Source organism: Etheostoma spectabile, chromosome 3 (assembly GCF_008692095.1).
Source record: "Etheostoma spectabile isolate EspeVRDwgs_2016 chromosome 3, UIUC_Espe_1.0, whole genome shotgun sequence".
NCBI lineage: Eukaryota > Metazoa > Chordata > Actinopteri > Perciformes > Percidae > Etheostoma > Etheostoma spectabile.
In genome coordinates this window covers 12,389,571-12,407,162 of record NC_045735.1, presented here as the reverse complement: position 1 = coordinate 12,407,162, position 17,592 = coordinate 12,389,571, and the positions used below count along the sequence as shown (strand labels likewise).

Below are 17,592 nucleotides of genomic sequence, written 5' to 3'. Positions count from 1 at the left end.
GCTCTGGTATCAAGCCTAGCAATATCAGTACTGCTGAACTACCGATCTCTGATCACTAAGCTTTACTGTTTGACACCCATCGGCCATATGTCATGAAGTCCAAGATTCAGCATGTGATGTCATATTGCAACATAAAAAATGTGCCATTTATCCCTCCCCTGCTTCTAATACTTCATTGGAGGATTTACTTGACCACTACAATGACTGTACAATGAGTGTCTACAGCACTTGACAGACTGTCTCCTATGAAGACGCAAACTATTTAATTTGTGCATTCTGTTCCTTGGTTTATACCTGAATTTCGGCATATGAAATCCTTGAGCGACACCTGGAGTGGCTGTCAAAAAAAGGCTAGTCTTACTGTGCATAAAGAGATCTACTATGAACACCTGCATCAGTATAAAAATGCCATCTATGTTGCAAAAACATCATAAGATGCAAAGATAATCAGTGAGGGACAAGGGAACACCAGGGCTCTCTATTCCACAGTTAATGGTCTGCTTAAGCCACCTGATAACATCACCCATCAGGAACTCTGATGACTGCTGCCCAGTCTTCCTGAACTTTTTTAATATTGAAATGGAGGCACTCCACCAGCAATTAGAATGTTCAATTACTCAGTTGAAACAACCATGCTCACGGAGCACTCAGGAATCACCCTACAACAGTGAACTCTGTGAATTCATTCTCCCTGCTGAAAGTACCATCTGTGGCCTCATCAAAAAAGTGTAATTCCTCCACCTGTCAGCTGGACCCTCTTCCAACAAGCCTGGTTAAGAGCTGCCTGCCATCTATTGCTCCGATTATTACATCAATACTTAACACTTCTCTTCTCTCCGGCACTGTACCACCATTTTTTTAAAACTGCGATTGTCAGACCAACACTGAAAAAACCTGGATTGGATTCTGACAACCTCAACAACTACAGGCCTATTTCCAACTTGCCTTTTCTGTCCAAAGTTCTTGAGTTGATAGTGGCAACTCAATTCCAGGATCACCTGAAAGACAATGATCTCTTCGAGCCATTCCAGTCTGGATTTTGTCCAATGCACAGTAGTGAAAAGGCCGTGATTAAGATTACTAATGACCTCCTCTGTGCAGCTGAGCCGACCTTATTTCCATTCTGATTCTCCTTGGTCTCAGTGCAGCCTTTGATACCATCTCTCACCATCTTCTCCTGGAACGTTTAGCCAATTTTGGAGTGTAGGGCAGTGTTCACCAGTGGTTCACCTACTCAGAATCAGAATCAGCATTATTTGTCATGTATGAGGACATATACGAGGAATTTTGATTTGAATCGTATTGCTCACAATGCGCTTACTCATACAAAACAAACAAAAAAACAAACAATATATACACACTATAAACAGAAACAATATTGACATGTTGATGCAATAGTGCAATGAAGAGTGCAAAGTATGCAGGAGTAAATTATAATTATGATAGTTATTATTATTTTAATAATGGAGCACAGTGCAAAGGGTGCTGGAATAAATAGTATTATGTAGTTATATAAGTATTATATTACAATATGAACAGTATGAACAGCTCTAAAATAGAGAATGAGAATGATGAATAAATAATACATGGAACCAGTAAAAAGACTGATTAGAGACAGTGTTGCTGGGTTATTGCACAGGAATTGAACCTGGCACTGTGAGTAAGAAGTCATCTGTTCCTCAAAGTGATGGCTTGTGGAAAGAAATGGTTCCTGAGTCTGTTGGTTTTGGCGTACAGTGCTCTGTAGCGCCTACCACAGGGGAGAAGCTGGAACAGCTTGTGTCCGAGGTGAGATGGGTCTGCAGTGATGTTTCCTACCTGTTTTCTGAATCTGGAAGTGTATAAGTCATGAATGGAGGCCAGGTTGGCAAGCTGAATAACAGTAAGACTGAGCTGCTATTGGTTGGCTCCAAATCAGTACTTGCTAAGATAGAACCTTTCACCCTTTCTGTAGCTGGCAGCACCATCCTTTGCTCCAACCAGGTCAAGAGCCTTGGTGTCATACTGGACAATACACTCTCATTTAGTGCACAGATAAACAGCATCTCTCAAAGTGCCTTTTTCAATCTAAGGAACATTGCATGGCTTTGCCCAGCACTCACCCAGCAGAGTGCAGAAGTCCTTGTCAATGCATATGTCAGTCCCTCCAGGATTTTGCAATCGCGCCAATTCACGCCAATTCAACCATTCACCGCGACTGTGGTGCAACCCGCAATTTTGACCAATGGCCGCAACTTTTCCGCAAATTTGACCAATGACCGGACTTTTCCGTGACTTCAACCAATCCCAGCAGTCCCACGTGCCAGACTTTGTATCAGTATGTGACTCTGAGAGCCAATGACCAAGCGGGAGTAAGAACGGGTTGATGTCAAACGTAAGTTGGCAAATTCATTTTGCATGTTTCTGATATGAAAACGAGACACGTGTGACTTGAATATCTTACATTCACCATTGAAATGTACAGCAAAAGACCGTGCAAAACATTTCAGACGGTCCTGCCAACCGGTATACATTTTAACATCAATGTACGCTGTAACAATTTTTCACTCTGAAGCCGCTGAAAGCTGTCGCTGTTTTAATTCTGTCGGCTTTCTGCAGCGGGCAAGACTGCTCAGTTCCCCCTGCGTCTGATGTGCGCACGCACACGCACACACGACGACACATGTTGGATGCAGGAAAAAACTGCAGATAAGACATACAGGATGACCTAAATTGAGGCGAGCTACACTTGTTATTGTAAGTGCAAAGTCCAATAAGTACTTCATTAAACCTTATGAATGTGTTTCCCAGGCCAGGATAGGAAATGTTCAAATTTGATTTATTCAATAAATTATTATTTTTTGTCTTAAATCCACCAGCCATTTTCATTTGCAGCATCCTCAGCCTTATTGGTAAGGTTACTATGAAAACTCAGCCCAGAGTATTTTTTATCTCCTCAAAACAGGTTACCTTTTATTTTTAAAGAACTATACACAAATTTTCTCTGTCTCTCGCAACTTCATTGCAATAAACATACAAAAACCATTGCAACTTTTATTGCAATTTTTTTTTACAAAAGCTCCCGCAACATCAGGCATTTTGGGCCGCAACAATCTCAAAAAAAGGCCACGAAATCCTAGGGGGACTGATATGTGACATCCCGCCTTGGCTATTGTTATTCCATGTTGTCTGGAATTCCAAATATGCTACTCCACTAGCTCTAACTCATTCAGAATTCTGCAGCGAGGATTATAACATGCTCCAAATGCACTGGCTTCCAGTTGCCTACCGAATACATTTCAAAGTCCTGCTCCTAGCATACAAGGCCCCACACAATAATACCTCCACCTACCTCACTGACCTCCTTGAAGTTAACACCCCTGCCTGCTTACCAAGAACCTCCTCAGCAGGCCTACTGAATGTCCCTAGTGTGAACCTCAGCACCCTGGGAGAGAGAGCTTTCAGCTACACCGTCCCCAAGCTGTGGAATTCATTGCCAGACCACATCAGACACTGTGACTTTAAAAGAAGCCTTAAAACATATTTCCTCAAGATAGCTTATGGACTGACTGACTTTTAATTAACTTTTATACTGACTATGATTATAACAATGTTTGATGACTGTTTCTTTGTGAAGTGACCTTGGGTTTCATGAAAGCCACTTTGAATAAAATGTATTATTATTTTATTATTATTATTATTGTTTCATAATACTTAAGTTTTATTTATATTGTCATCTGTCAAGTTGTCCGCTCATTCCAAGAGAGGCTTAAAAGCTCCCCTCATCAGTCTCCCCATTATTGACACACCTTTCAGTCGCATTGCCATGGATGTAGTTAATCCCTTGGAGAGGTTTGTGATTATGCTACACGTTGCCCAGAGGCATTCCCCCTCACAAACACTAAGGCAAGGCAAGTGGACAATCGTTTACCTCACCTTTTCTCCTCTGTGGGTGTCTCCAAAGTAATACTAACCGATCAGGGCACTGACTTCACCAGCAAGACATTGAGGCAGGTGTACTCCTTGTTAGGGATCTGGGTCATGAAAGGCACACCCTACCACCCGCAGACCGACGGCATGGTTGAGAGATTCAATAAGACCCTGAAGTTAAAGCTGCGGAAGTTCCTGTCTGAGTCAGAAGCTGACTGGGACCAGTGGCTTCTTTACCTGTTGTTCGCGTACAGAGAAGTACCACAGGCATCCACCGGGTTCTACCCCCATCGAACTCTTGTTTGAACAGTATATGAAAGGCCCGCTTGACATCCTCCAAGAGAGTTGGGAGGGAGACACGCCTCATCAACCAACCAACAATGCGAGCTATGTCCTGAAGATGCGGGAGAAGCTGGACCAGCTGAGCTTCATGGCCCACCAACACCTGGCCCATGCTCAGATGAGGCAAAAGACGCGGTATGACCGGACAGCACACAGTCGTTCCTTTGTGTCCAGACAGGACGTGCTGATGCTGTTGCAGTCGTCGGAAAGCAGTCTGCTGGCAAAGGGGCAAGGCCCTTTCAAGGTACTGCACAAGGTCCTATGAAATCTCAATGTCGGACAGATGTCTTTCCAAGCAGATCTTCCACGTAAAACTCCTAAAACAATGGATTGGCCAACCATCTTCTGTCCAAGCAAGCTGTGGGCGCGGATCGTGGACGAGGAAGAGGAGCCGTCGGAGGAGTACTGTCCTACTGCGGATGGCGAGTCAACCTACCCCGCAGCAGTGATAACTCCGAACACGGTCTTGTAGTCAAGGATTTTACTGACTGGTGTAAATCCTCGTTTTTAAACATTAATGTGGCTAAAACGAAAGAGATGCGCATAGAATTCAGAAGAAACTCCACTGTTATTTCTCCGGTTGTAATGGACACCCAACCAGTTGAACTAGTACAACAGTACAAATATCTTGGGTCTGTGATTGACAGTAAAATGTGCTTTGAGCGCATGCACTTTATCCGTAAGCTTTGCAGTTTTAATGTCAATACTGTTTTTTATGAAAATGTTTTACTCCTGTTTTATTGAATCAGTTCTTACTTTCTCTTTATCTGTTGGCACAGGTCACTTTCTATTAAACAGAAAAATCCTACACAAGGTATTGTGAAGGTGTGCAGCATAATTGCGGGCACACCCTTAGATGACCTGCATGATCAGTATAAGGCCAGATCCTTGAAGAACATCCAGTACTGCGGTGATTCATATGCTATAGCTACATACATCAATACATCATTCCCTATTGTTTAAAACCATATCATTTATTTCACATAAATGGTCTGTTGTGTCTGTTTATTGATTTGAAAAGGGTAACAGAAGAAAACAAGTAGTTTTAGTGTCTTACCGGTGTCTGCTTCTTTTGTATAAAGGAAAGTTGTCTGTGCTGGAAAAGTGCTTGAAAAGGAAAAGCAATCACTGGCAATTATGACTAGTAAGTATAATACTGACAGGGAACCAAATGTTGGAACAAAGGTTCTTGACATATTGATTTAAGGTTCTGATCAGTACATTGTATATAGAATGGCTTTGAAGGCCATGTGAGCCAGTCAGTTAAGCTTCACCTTACTCTGTCAATATCCACGGTGCAAAGATCCCGGATATATCTCCGTCGGCAAAGTCTAGGGTGAATATTCATGGAGTGAAACAATATGTGATGCATGCCAAAAATTAATTGTCATGATAAGGAAAGCATGCATCGGTCTATAAATTACAGGAACGTCTGTCTGTGTGTCTATTATTCACATATTTCTCAAACCGTTAGTCAGATGGATTTCAAGTGATCTAACTTGTGCCTGTAGCAAGATGTCTTGCTACAGGCACAAGTTAGTGCAGTGCCAAGTGTGATGCTCTTTGTATTAGAAATGCAAAAGCTATCATTAAATATATATTGGTAAAAAAAGCAAAAATTGTCTTTTGCCTCTCTAGCCGCAGGCCACTCCCCTCTCACACTGCACACTGAGTGAGCACAGCGCAGGACCAGAGACAGAGAGGGTCGAAGAAAGCAGCACATTTTTGGCAGCTGCAATGTAAAATACACACAACCAGCTACAGACAACAAGTGGCAGCAGACAGAGCGTGATGCCACTTTTTTTCTAATAATGTGAGGCGTCTCGGTGTGTGTGTGTGTGTGTGTGTGTGTGTGTGTGTGTGTGTGTCTGTCTGTCTTTGGGGGCAAGGTAACCTGCACATCACATGCAGTCACCACATGCACAACGCTTTAAGCTTTACAGCACGGGGTGGGGGGTTACCAGCTTTTAATCCAGTACACTTTTTCCTGCTTCCTACGTTACACGATTGCTGGATATACCAAACTAACTTTTTTTCATGTTACTAGAGCATGTGGATAGCTGACACAAACATTGCAGCTATTGTAGTTGTTATTGTTGTTGTTGTGCTGTTGTGTTGAATAAGGTTGGGAAAAAAGGCGTTTTGTAACACTGGCTTTTCCGTGTTTATTATTTCGCTAGGAGGAAACTCAATTAAATGCCATTGTGCGAACCCTAAATATCAAACAAAAGCTAGACACTATATTGTATTAAGTTTCTGTGAGTTGTACATTCACCCCTTCGAAACAGAGGCAGAACATAACCTAATCTTGGAGCTTACTCCTCCACAGCTATCTCAGAGCTGACCGGGCAAAGACACCAGTTTTCATCAGACTCATCCTGGGTTTGGTTAATTCTACTGCTATCTTATAACACTAATAACATTACTGTTGCCAAAATACCACCCGTATCAAATCCATACTTCACAGTTAACTGTCAAGCTAAAAGTTTTAAATTTGTTAACCCTCATACAAGACGAGACAACACCGCCATCATTATAAACGCTGACTGTGGTGATATCATGCAACATTGTTTACAAAAAGACACTACAATTATCTCTCTCTCACTCTTACTCTCACTCCCCCTCTCTCTATTATTGTTATTGTAAATTGTATTACTCCCAGATTTAAATATTTGGCTTTCATCAAGCAATTTGACTGAGTCAAAATTAGGTGCATGTACATTGACAGTCAAAAATACTATTCGGCCTTTTAGATGTTAACAGCTTGACTTGGGTCTATGTTCCACAGTATTTATCTAATAACACATTATAGTCTCACCAACTACATTCTACATCTCCACACACAGATGACTTGTGGTTTTTTAGGTACACCCAGCTAAAACTGATGCAGCGTAACACAAGAGTCCTTTAATAAATCCTTCATGCAGGTCATAATGTTCAGTTATTTCCCTTAAGAGGATGCACCTCCCTGACCAAATCAGACCTACTTTACAAAGAAACTAGTTTTGTCAATTATTTCCCAGTTATTTTTAGTAGAATTTTCTGAATGAAAAACATAAAATTAATGATGATTGTTAGTGTTTTCCAATATTTAACTATCCAAATGACCTTGGTTAGTTACTCCACAACATGGATTGTGTCGTCAGTTAGCATTTAACCCCTAATTCCACAGGATGCGGAACGGCGGTAGATCCGCTCCAGAACGGTGGCGGAGTCATTAGGTTTCCACTAACGCCAATGTATGTATTTTCACAGAACGGCTGCAGCCCAACTCTGTCCCAGCTCCGGCGATCCGCAGCCCTCCGGAGCAGATATGCAGAGCTTCTATTTTTGCCGGACGCCAGAGAGCTTTGCAGCAGTTGCGCACACGGCAGATAGTGCGAGACAGGAAGTCGAGCACAGAAACAAAACTTTTGATTAATTTTCAGAATAAAACAGACCATGCTCACACCAGATCATATTTCCCTGCACTTCACCTTGAAAACAGCACAGTTTTCCTCTCTACTCCTATGATTGGAAACAAACTGTTGTGTTTGTGGTTCTACTCTACATGAATTTGCAAGATCTCGTGGGTCCTTGTGACTTCAGCTGTCAGTCATGGCCACAGCCGTTTCACAACAAATCCAGACATGGTGGGTGCTGACGGACAGCGGAGCAAGGAGCCGTCACGCAGCGGAACCCATCCGCAGCCGTTACGCATCTGGTGGAATTTAGGGGTAAGTCCTTCACTAATGTAATTAATGTGATAGTTATAGATAAGTGACACTGGGTAAAGGGTGATACAAGAGACAGTTAAATGAAGGATAACATTAGTGCCCATTTTGTAGTCTTTGCCCCCCACTACTTTATTTCTTTATCCATTCATTCAATCAGTGTCAATGTCATAATTACATGTCACATGAAGGGCGGCTGTGGCTCAGTGGTAGAGTGGTTGTCTGCCAATCGGAAGGTTGGGGGTTCAATCCCTGGCCCTGCAGTCCCATGTCGAACCCCGAATTGCCCCTGATGCTGTGCATCGGAGTGTGAATGTGTGCGAGTGTTTCTCTGATGGGCAGGTGGCTTGTACGACCTTGTCCTACCTTGTATGAATGTGTGTGAATGGTGAATGTTTCCTGTATGATGTAAAAGCGCTTTGAGTAGTCGTTAAGACTAGAAAAGCGCTATACAAATAAAGCACATTTACATTCACTTTTAAGATAATTACAATTTCAATGCTACTTCAGGAGACCATTGAGACTGAAACTATTTTTCTATTTTTTTTGCATTTACACCTGACCAAACACGCTGCACTAGGGGGTTAAACAAACTCTAGTGCGATTCAACCAAACTAAAAGTGGCAGGTGTGAAAGCCCCCTAAGAATAAATAACTTGTAAACTCAAATCCAAGTTGCTTTTTACTATATATTTTCTATTAAATAGTGACAACTGTACAACTTATCACTCAGAGTTGAAGTGATGGTCACAGTGCACATTCTGCCAAATATGGGTATTGCTGAGCAGAGTGGAGGTCCTGGCCATATTGCTATTGCAGTGCCATCAACTTATTGCAGTAGGTGGTATGGTTTGTAAAGATGAAGCATTCATTTGGTGTATCACACAGTATTGCATATCTAATATTCCTCCACTGTGGGCCTACAATTACATTTATTGCATTATACCCACAACTTAGAGTAAATAACTGCTTTAGCAGCTGGACAGCGCACACACTTTAGACGCAAGCCTTCAGTTGGACCTTTTATTGCTAAGCCGCTTACTTACTTTTTTGCGCCACGTTTTCAATGAATACATATATTGTCTGGTTATACAATTATTATATTCAGCAAAGAATAAGTATATTCTTAAGAATTAATTTATTAGTATTTTCTTTTTTTTTTTTTTACAAATAGTGCATGAAACATATCATCACTTTAATAATGGAGGTTAGGCTTTATGTGCACAGTGACCAAGCAGAGTATTAGGGTGATGCATGCAGCCCATTGCACGGTGAACTACAAATGTGGGATAATAGATTATGTATCATTATGATAAAAGTGATGGTTATCTTGGCACTATTTGGTCACAACAACAACCATGGGGGGGGGGTGTTTCAGACACATTTAAAAGGTGTTTCAAAAGTAATTTGTTATAAATGGTACATCAGAAATTTATTTGGATGATCTTGCTATTACAGCTTACACCTCTGTCAGTGTAGCCTCTCTATAACTGCCAAACTGACCAAAACCCAGAGCTAATCTTGTCAGTGAGATGACCTAGTTAGTCTTGACATCAAAATGACTTTTGTAGCTCTGATTCATCTGGATTTAGGCCAGCACCCAAGTACTTCCTTGCCTTCTTACAGTGCAGACGCTTTGCTGCTTGCTCCTGCTTCTGCTTGCATATTTTGCTGATATTTTGCTGATAATCCTGCTTTTCTCTGAGAAACTATGGCAGCGGCTCTTGGACACTTCAAAACACTGGCTATACATTTTTGTAGACATAGTAGTGCTGCATTTGACACGGTCGACCACGACATACTACTAGACCATTGGAAAACTGCGTTGGCCTTTCTGGCTCAGTACTAAACTGGTTTGAATCCTACCTAAGAATAGGGATTACTTTGTGTCTATAGGTAATTATGCATCTGAGCGTACAAATATGACGTGCGGAGTTCCGCAAGGCTCCATTCTGGGCCTCTTCTGTTTAACATCTACATGCTTCCACTGGCTCAGATTATGGAGAAAACAAAAAGTTACCATAGTTATGCGGACGACACACAAATTTACATAACCTTATCGCCAGGGGACTATAGTCCAATACAAAAACTGACTAAGTGCATCGAACAAATAACGGCTGGATGTGCCAGAACTTTCTGAATTAAATGAAGAAACTGAGGTGGTTGTTTTTGGAGCAAGAGAGGAACGATTAAAGTCTGCGCTCAGCTTCAAACAACAATGTTAAAAACAACAGACAAAGCCAGAATCTTGGTGTGTCATGGACTCAGACCTGAACTTTACAGCCACATTAAGACAATTACAAAGTCAGCCTACTATCACCTTAAGAATATATCAAGGGTTAGGACTTATGTGTCAACAGGATTTGGAAAAACTTGTCCATGCCTTTATCTTCAGTAGACTTGACTACTGTAACGGGGTCTTTACAGGTCTCCCTAAAAAATCAATCAGACAGCTGCAGCTGATTCAGAACGCTGCTGCTCGAGTCCTCACTAGACCAGAGCTGGATCACATCACTCCAGTTCTGAAGTCTTTACACTGGCTTCCTGTGTCTCAATTGATTTCAAAGTACTCTTGCTAGTTTATAAATCACTTACGGTTTAGGTCCAAAATATTGCTGATCTGCTACTACACTATGAACCACCCAGACCTCTCAGGTCTCTGGGACAGGTCTGCTTCTGTCCCCAGAGTCAGAACTAAACAGGGTGAAGCAGCTTTCAGTTTCTATTTCCTCATATCTGGAATAACTCCCAGAAACCTGTAGATCCGCTGCTACTCTCAGTTCTTTAAATCAGGCTGAAGACCTTTCTATTTGATGCTGCCTTTCTTTAAATGCTAATCATTTCTTTAATTTCTTATGCTGCACTGTAAATTTATTCTTGTGTTTTATGTTTCTCTTTGTTTTTAACTGTCTATTCATGTGTTTTACCGGTTTTTAATGCTTGGTGATTTTAACTGTTTTTACTGTGTTTTTATCTGTTTAACTGATTTTGTGTAAAGCCCTTGAATTGCCTTGTTGCTGAAATGTGCTATACAAATAAGCTCCTTGCCTTGCCTTGCCTTACTATCCAAACTACAGCTTAATAAACAATATCTCTTCTAATGTAAGAACTACATTTAAAGAACCAGAATGATCATACATTTATGCAATTTTACTTGACGCACAGTGGAGAGCAACAAAAATAAACATAAAATAAAATATAGCTGAGCCTCATCATTGTCTTTTCACAACTGTTACAGAACACATTGCTGGAGAATCAAACATGTCTCCTTTTGGATATAGGACAGACAGCTTGGCCATTGAGACCAAATGACTGTAACTGAATGATTTTAACTTTAAAGTTAGACTGCAGCTCAATCAAGGCTAATGAAAATTGATAAAAGAAGAAAGACAAAACAAGATAAATTCAAGATAGTAGATCTTGCAAGATTCAATGCTAGCTCCCGTGAGGCTCCAACAAGTTTTTGCCCTGTCCCCACATGTTTTCCCCTGATTGTCTCATTTCCCTCTGCTTTCTTCTCAAAGTCAAAAGCTGACTTTGAAATCAACATTGATGATGTTGGCATTCACTCTTTTTAATCTCTACCTCAGTTGCTGTGTGTGCACATGCGTGTGTGTTTTTTTTCTGATTTTACCCTATCCTTAGTAGACCTCTCTCCATGAGGTCGCCTCTTACTCCTTTTGCCTTTGTAATTTACCCCCAAAACTCAATGAGGCAGCAACAGATGCTGTCTGTCTTTCTGTAAAAATGTATAAATAAGAGTCAGGGAACACGGAGGGGGTGAGACTGCCAGTCAGAAGACTGTGACTCGCTCTGAAATGTTTTCAGCAGCTGCTGTGTTGCTTTTTTAACAAAAACAAGTATTTCCAACGATCAATTTGTTTCTGGTTGTTACCGTGGTGAACCGTAGTATCATAGCTCCATTCATGCTGCCTTTTTATAGTGGTGGTGCACGCACTTAACTTAACTGAGAGTTTCCCATCCCTGGATAAATCAACTCAGAGTTCAGGATTAGACTCAGAGTTTGGTAAACCTCCTTCCTAAAACGGGCCCCTGATATAACAATACAAGTGAACAGGATAATTATGAAATGTTGCAGATACTTAACAAATTCTGTGCACGTCCCTCAAAGGGTACGTTGAAACATTTATATAAAAAAAAGAAGGAAAAAAAAAGATTTAAATATAAAAAATGTATAATATGTACAATTCTCTACTGATTTTATCTTATATTGTGGCAGAAGACATATATAGCTGCTAGACATTTTGTATTTTTATCTTACCCTCATAAAAAAGGAGGCATTTTGTCCTCAGTGTAAGTAGTGCAGCTTGGTATATGTTTTCCAATTTTTTGAAAATATTTGGTTCTTAAAGTGATGGTTCGGAGCAATTTCAACCTTAGGGTACTTTGCACCATCATCTCAAGCCAAACAACGCCCTAGAAGCTTTTTTTCCCATAGTCTAACATTGGGCTAGGGCTAGTGGAACCAACTGTGTATCTCATACATTAGCCGACTAAAAATGGCCGGAATGGTACCAAACTTCTTCATTAGTACAAATATGTTCTGTACTCATAAAAAGAGGCATTGGAAAGTTTATAAGTACACCAGGAGTTTATTTAAATAGCACTTGCCCAATTGCTACTACTCTCTGCTGCTAGCGCTTCACATAAAAAGTGTAATTTGGTTTTGATGTCCTGGTGGCAGTATGTACAGACACGTTCCTCTTTTGATCTCCACAATTTTAAATGTCAACCTCTTTCAATTTCCAGCTCATGGTCACTGACTCTGTATTTTTTTATTTGTTTTTATTTAGAATTTTCTGTTTTGATATATTCAGCCAATTGGATATCTCTGTTCAGGGATTGATAACAGAGGAGTTTGTGTTGTATTTTATTTTCCTTTTGCCATTGTTATGTATAGTCATCTTTTAATTTAGTTTTGAATCTTTTGATTGAAGACTGAGGATTGCGTCTATGGCGTCTTTGAGGCTGTACTGACTGTGGTGTTTAGCTGCGTGTACCTCCAAGACAGGTGATCCAGGGGGTGAATATCTGAACACTGCTGGTTGCTCAGGAGAGCTTTGTATTCAATGGGATTTGTATTCGCTTAAAATAAATGCTGCTTGGATTTTAATTTTAAGAGGGAATATACAGAGTTCTTCTCTTCATGCATTGTTGGAGGTGTTTGGGCCAACTTTTAGTTAATTTCACAGAATTCCAATAGTAATTTTTCAGTGGTAGTATAATCCCAGTTTGGAAATTGGGCCCCAGACTTCGCTTCCATAAAGCATTATTGGTGTTAAAAAAAAAAAAAATTACATAGTGCGTTGATGGCCAGGTTGAAATTTTCTGATGCACTAATTTTAACCCCTAAATAATTATATGAACCATTTTGTTCTAGTCTGGTGTTGCCCAGAGTGAAGTTGTAGTAACTGTGGATTTCATTGATATACATGTTAAAAAGTGTTTGACTCAAAATGCATCCCTATCTCATTCCACGCCCTTGTTTAAAGAATTCTGTTCCTTTGTAGCCAATTTTTACTGCACATTTATTTAATAGTGTCATTGAACTTTACCCCGTATACCACTTTCAAAAATGTTATTAAAAAAAAGCCCGTCCTGCCATTTTGAGTCAAATTCATTTTTAAAGTCTATAAAACATGCAAATATTTTCACATTTTTAATTTCGGTTTAGTTTTTAATAAGGGTGTGCAGATTGTAAATGTGTTCTGATGTACGATATTTCGGTAAAAAGCCAATTCGATTTTTACTTAAGACATTGTGCTTGGTAAGGAAGGACCGTATTTAGGAATTAATAATACTGTAGAAGACCTTCCCCAGTCTATTGTTCACACAAAGGCTTCTGTAGTTGTTAGGGTCTAGAGCCAGACCAACATATCAGTGGGCCGATATTATCGGCCAATATTAGGCATTTCTCAATCTATTGGTAAAGGCATTTATAATGGCCAATTTAAAAGAAGAAAAAAAAGTGTTTAATAATCATTCATCATAATTATTTATAATGACAAATAAATGATTCTGATCCATATTATGAGAGTTGCCATTGCACAGTTTGTCCACCTGAGGGAGCTCTACAACATTCCTGTTGGCAACAGATTTTTTTTTTGTTAATGTGTTTTGTTCAAAGGAATTTAAGTTTAATATCTTAAGTTTGAATTTTTATACATTTTATTCATCAGAACTTTAATATATTTTGATGTTTCTCTGTTCCGTTTTGACAGTAAAACCATTTCTTATATTATTTTAGTGAGAACTCATAAATAACTAATTTTAGGCAAATCTGTTTATGTTTTGTAAGCCATTCCTGAATTATTATTTTTTTTAAATATATATCGGCCGATATATCGGCATATCAGATTTTTAAAATAACCAAATATTCGTATTAGTCTTAAAAATCCTTTATCAGTCGGGCTCTATTAGGGTCCAATCTGTCACTATTTTTGAAAAAAGGGGTAATGAGTCCATGGTTCCAGATCTTAGGGAAATAGCCATACTCCAAAACAACTTTGAACAGCTTGTGGAGGGCTGCATGCAGTGTAGTCTCTCTCTCGCTCTCTCCCTCTCCCTCTGAGAATTAGGTCTCTCACAAGACGTGTTGTGGGTATTTTTGCTCCGACAGTTTGGGGCTACAGCAAGCAGAGTGAGATGGTGGATGGGATGGTAGGCGTGGAGAATGCATGTGCGTGTGATAAAGAAAGAGTGATAAAGAGAGAGAGAGAAAGAGAGAGCGTGCCACACAACGCAGGTTTTTGGCAAGGACACCATCTGGCAACTGGCTCAAATCCTTATCCAGCATGACTGCTAGAAGATCAACAAAACATGCGTGAATGGAGGGTGCAGTTACAGACACACATGCACGCATTCACACACTCAAGTGCAATGATCAGTGGTAATTGTCTCATGGGGTCAATTATCTGATTGGGGTCATTGAAGGATTGTGCAAGTTGTTGGGGTGAAGTGAGTCCAACTTTGATGCAGGAGACCAGTGTGCCTCCTGTCTCTGAGCCACAATTAACCTTTTCATTAACTATGCCCATAGTCTTTCCTCAACCAAGTGTTTTGTTTGCATCACCCTTACCATACCATAGTTTATCAGCCATAACCACGATCTCTCTCTAAACATTGGCATTGGACATAAAACATAAATTGTAATCCAGGGTTTTGCGAAATTGTTCCAGTTTGGCAATAGGGTGAACTAGGGACATTTTTTCACCACATTCTCCAAAGTGAAAACTCTTTGAACATGGTTGAGTGAATCATCAATTAATCAATCAATGTATTAAATTTAACATTTCCCAATATTTGTTACATATTTCACTACACTATATCCCTTTATTACTCACACTTCTTCTTCTTCTTCTTCTTCTTATTCTTATTATTATTATCATCATCATCAGGTTCTCATGAATTAACAATAGTCAAAGGCATGGATTTGGGTAAAAAGTGAATCAACCCATAATATATACTGGTACTTCCTGTGCATTTTTCAAAAAGTGAAAGAAAGGTTTGTCAACAACTCTCAACTAAGGTAGATTATTTCTTTATTCATTTTTTTTTTTCAAAATAAGCGTATTTAGTATATAGCACTGTAGGCTTCAGCAATGCTATTTAACACATTCACACTAGGCACAGTGCCAGGATTCCAGTTTTGGATGGGACAGACCAATTGTGGGTGGGCATTTAATTAAAAACATTATCAAATCAATGTTTAACTTAAAACAAATGACTGACTAACATACTGTTATATTATCTGTGCTTACATAGAATATATTTGAATGGCTTGATGCTCTTTAAATATGTTGTTGCATTGTTAAACGTTTTGGTGCAAAGGAGGAACCTATCCGCAATCGCTCTCCTTGGATCTGACCAAAGCATAGCGCTTTGGAATCTCCATTATGCACCATACCTGGCTGTGCACATCTCTCTAATCTAATCTAAAATTTCCCCAAAACATAGTTTAGTTCTGCTTGTATAAAATGAGGCTGAACATTTCACAATTCAATTGTTTTAAGTTTGACAAATACAGATCAACAACACTGCCCGACATCCATCCATGCATTCATCTTCATCCGCTTATCCGGTATCGGGTCGCGGGGGCAGCAGCTCCAGCAGGGGACCCCAAACTTCCCTTTCCTGAGCCACATCAACCAGCTCCGACTGGGGGATCCCGAGGCGTTCCCAGGCCAGGTTGGAGATATAATCTCTAAACCTAGTCCTGGGTCTTCCTCAAGGCCTCCTCCTAGCTGGACATGCCTGGAACACCTCCCTAGGGAGGTGCCCAGGAGGCATCCTCACCAGATGCCCGAACCACCTCAACTGGCTCCTTTCGACGCGAAGGAGCAGCAACTCTACTCTGAGCTCCTCACGGATGACTGTGCTTCTCACCCTATCTCTAAGGGAGACGCCAGCCACCCTCCTGAGGAAACCCATTTCGGCCGTTTATAGCCTGGATCTTGTTCTTTCAGCCATGACCCAGTCTTCATGACCATAGGTGAGGGTAGGAACAAACACTGACCGGTAGATCGAGAGCTTTGCCCTCTGGCCCAGCTCTCTTTTCATCGTGCAATAAACTGAATGTAATAACGCACCCGCTGCTCATATTCTCCGACCAATCTCCTGCTCCATGGTCCCCTCACTCGCGAACAAGACCCCAAGGTATCTAAACTCCTTCACTTGGGGTAAGAACTCATTGAAGAAGACCTGAAGAAGTGGAATGGCTGTGGATCCCCTCCGCTATGGCGGCAGAGTCATTAGGTTTCCATTAAAGTCAATGTATGTATTTCCACTGAATATGGAACGGCTGCGTCCGGACTCCGTCCCAGCTCCGGCAATCCACAGCCCAAATACGCACAACTTCTATTTTTGCTGGACGCCGGAGAGCTCTGCCACAATTCAGTATGTGGAAGATAGTGTGGGACAGGAAGTCGAGCACAGAAACAAAATAGAACATCTGGTTAATTTTCAAAATAAAATAGACCGTGCTCACGGCGTGTCATATTTCCCTGCACTACACCTTGAAAACACAGCAAAGAGTTGTTTCCTCTCTACTCCTTTTTTTTGTGGTTTTGTGGTTCTATTCTACATAAATTTGCAAGATCTCGGGGGTCCTCGTGACTTCAGCTGTCAGTCATTGCCGCAGCCGTTCTGCAACAAATCCAGACCTGGTTGTTGTTGACGGGCTTTGGAGCATGGAGCTGTCACGCAAAGGAACCAATCTGCAGCCGTTACGCATCTGGTGGAATTTGGGGTTGAGGTACCTAACAACAACTGTTGCAACATTGTCCTTTACTGGAAATGATTTTCACACTTTCAGATCCCTTGGAGCTAGCTAGCCTTACTTACTTACTTAACGCAGATTTTTTTTATAATTCTTGACAAAACTAAAATATATTGAAAGTTTTCTGAATAAAGGTTTTGGGTGGGCCTGTTGAAAAGTGGGTGGTCCTAGGCCCAGCAGCCCCCCCCCCCATAATGCTGTGCCTGATTCACACTTGTTGTAATACAAATCTCAACCACAAAAAAAAGTTATCACACTACAGAACCGCAGTGATCTGCTTTTTAATATCCTGATATAACTTGCCCTACTAACTGTGTGTGTGTGTGTGTGT

General features: G+C 40.7%; 1 long non-coding RNA gene across 1 annotated transcript; it reads left to right on the top strand.

Annotated features, from left to right (window-relative positions):
* Window positions 1-204: 204 nt before the first annotated feature.
* Window positions 205-6,676, top strand: LOC116683293 (uncharacterized). Its single transcript, XR_004330536.1, has 3 exons — window positions 205-215; window positions 5,334-5,337; window positions 6,581-6,676. It is a non-coding gene; the product is annotated as an uncharacterized LOC116683293 (long non-coding RNA).
* The last annotated feature ends 10,916 nt before the right edge of the window (window positions 6,677-17,592 follow it).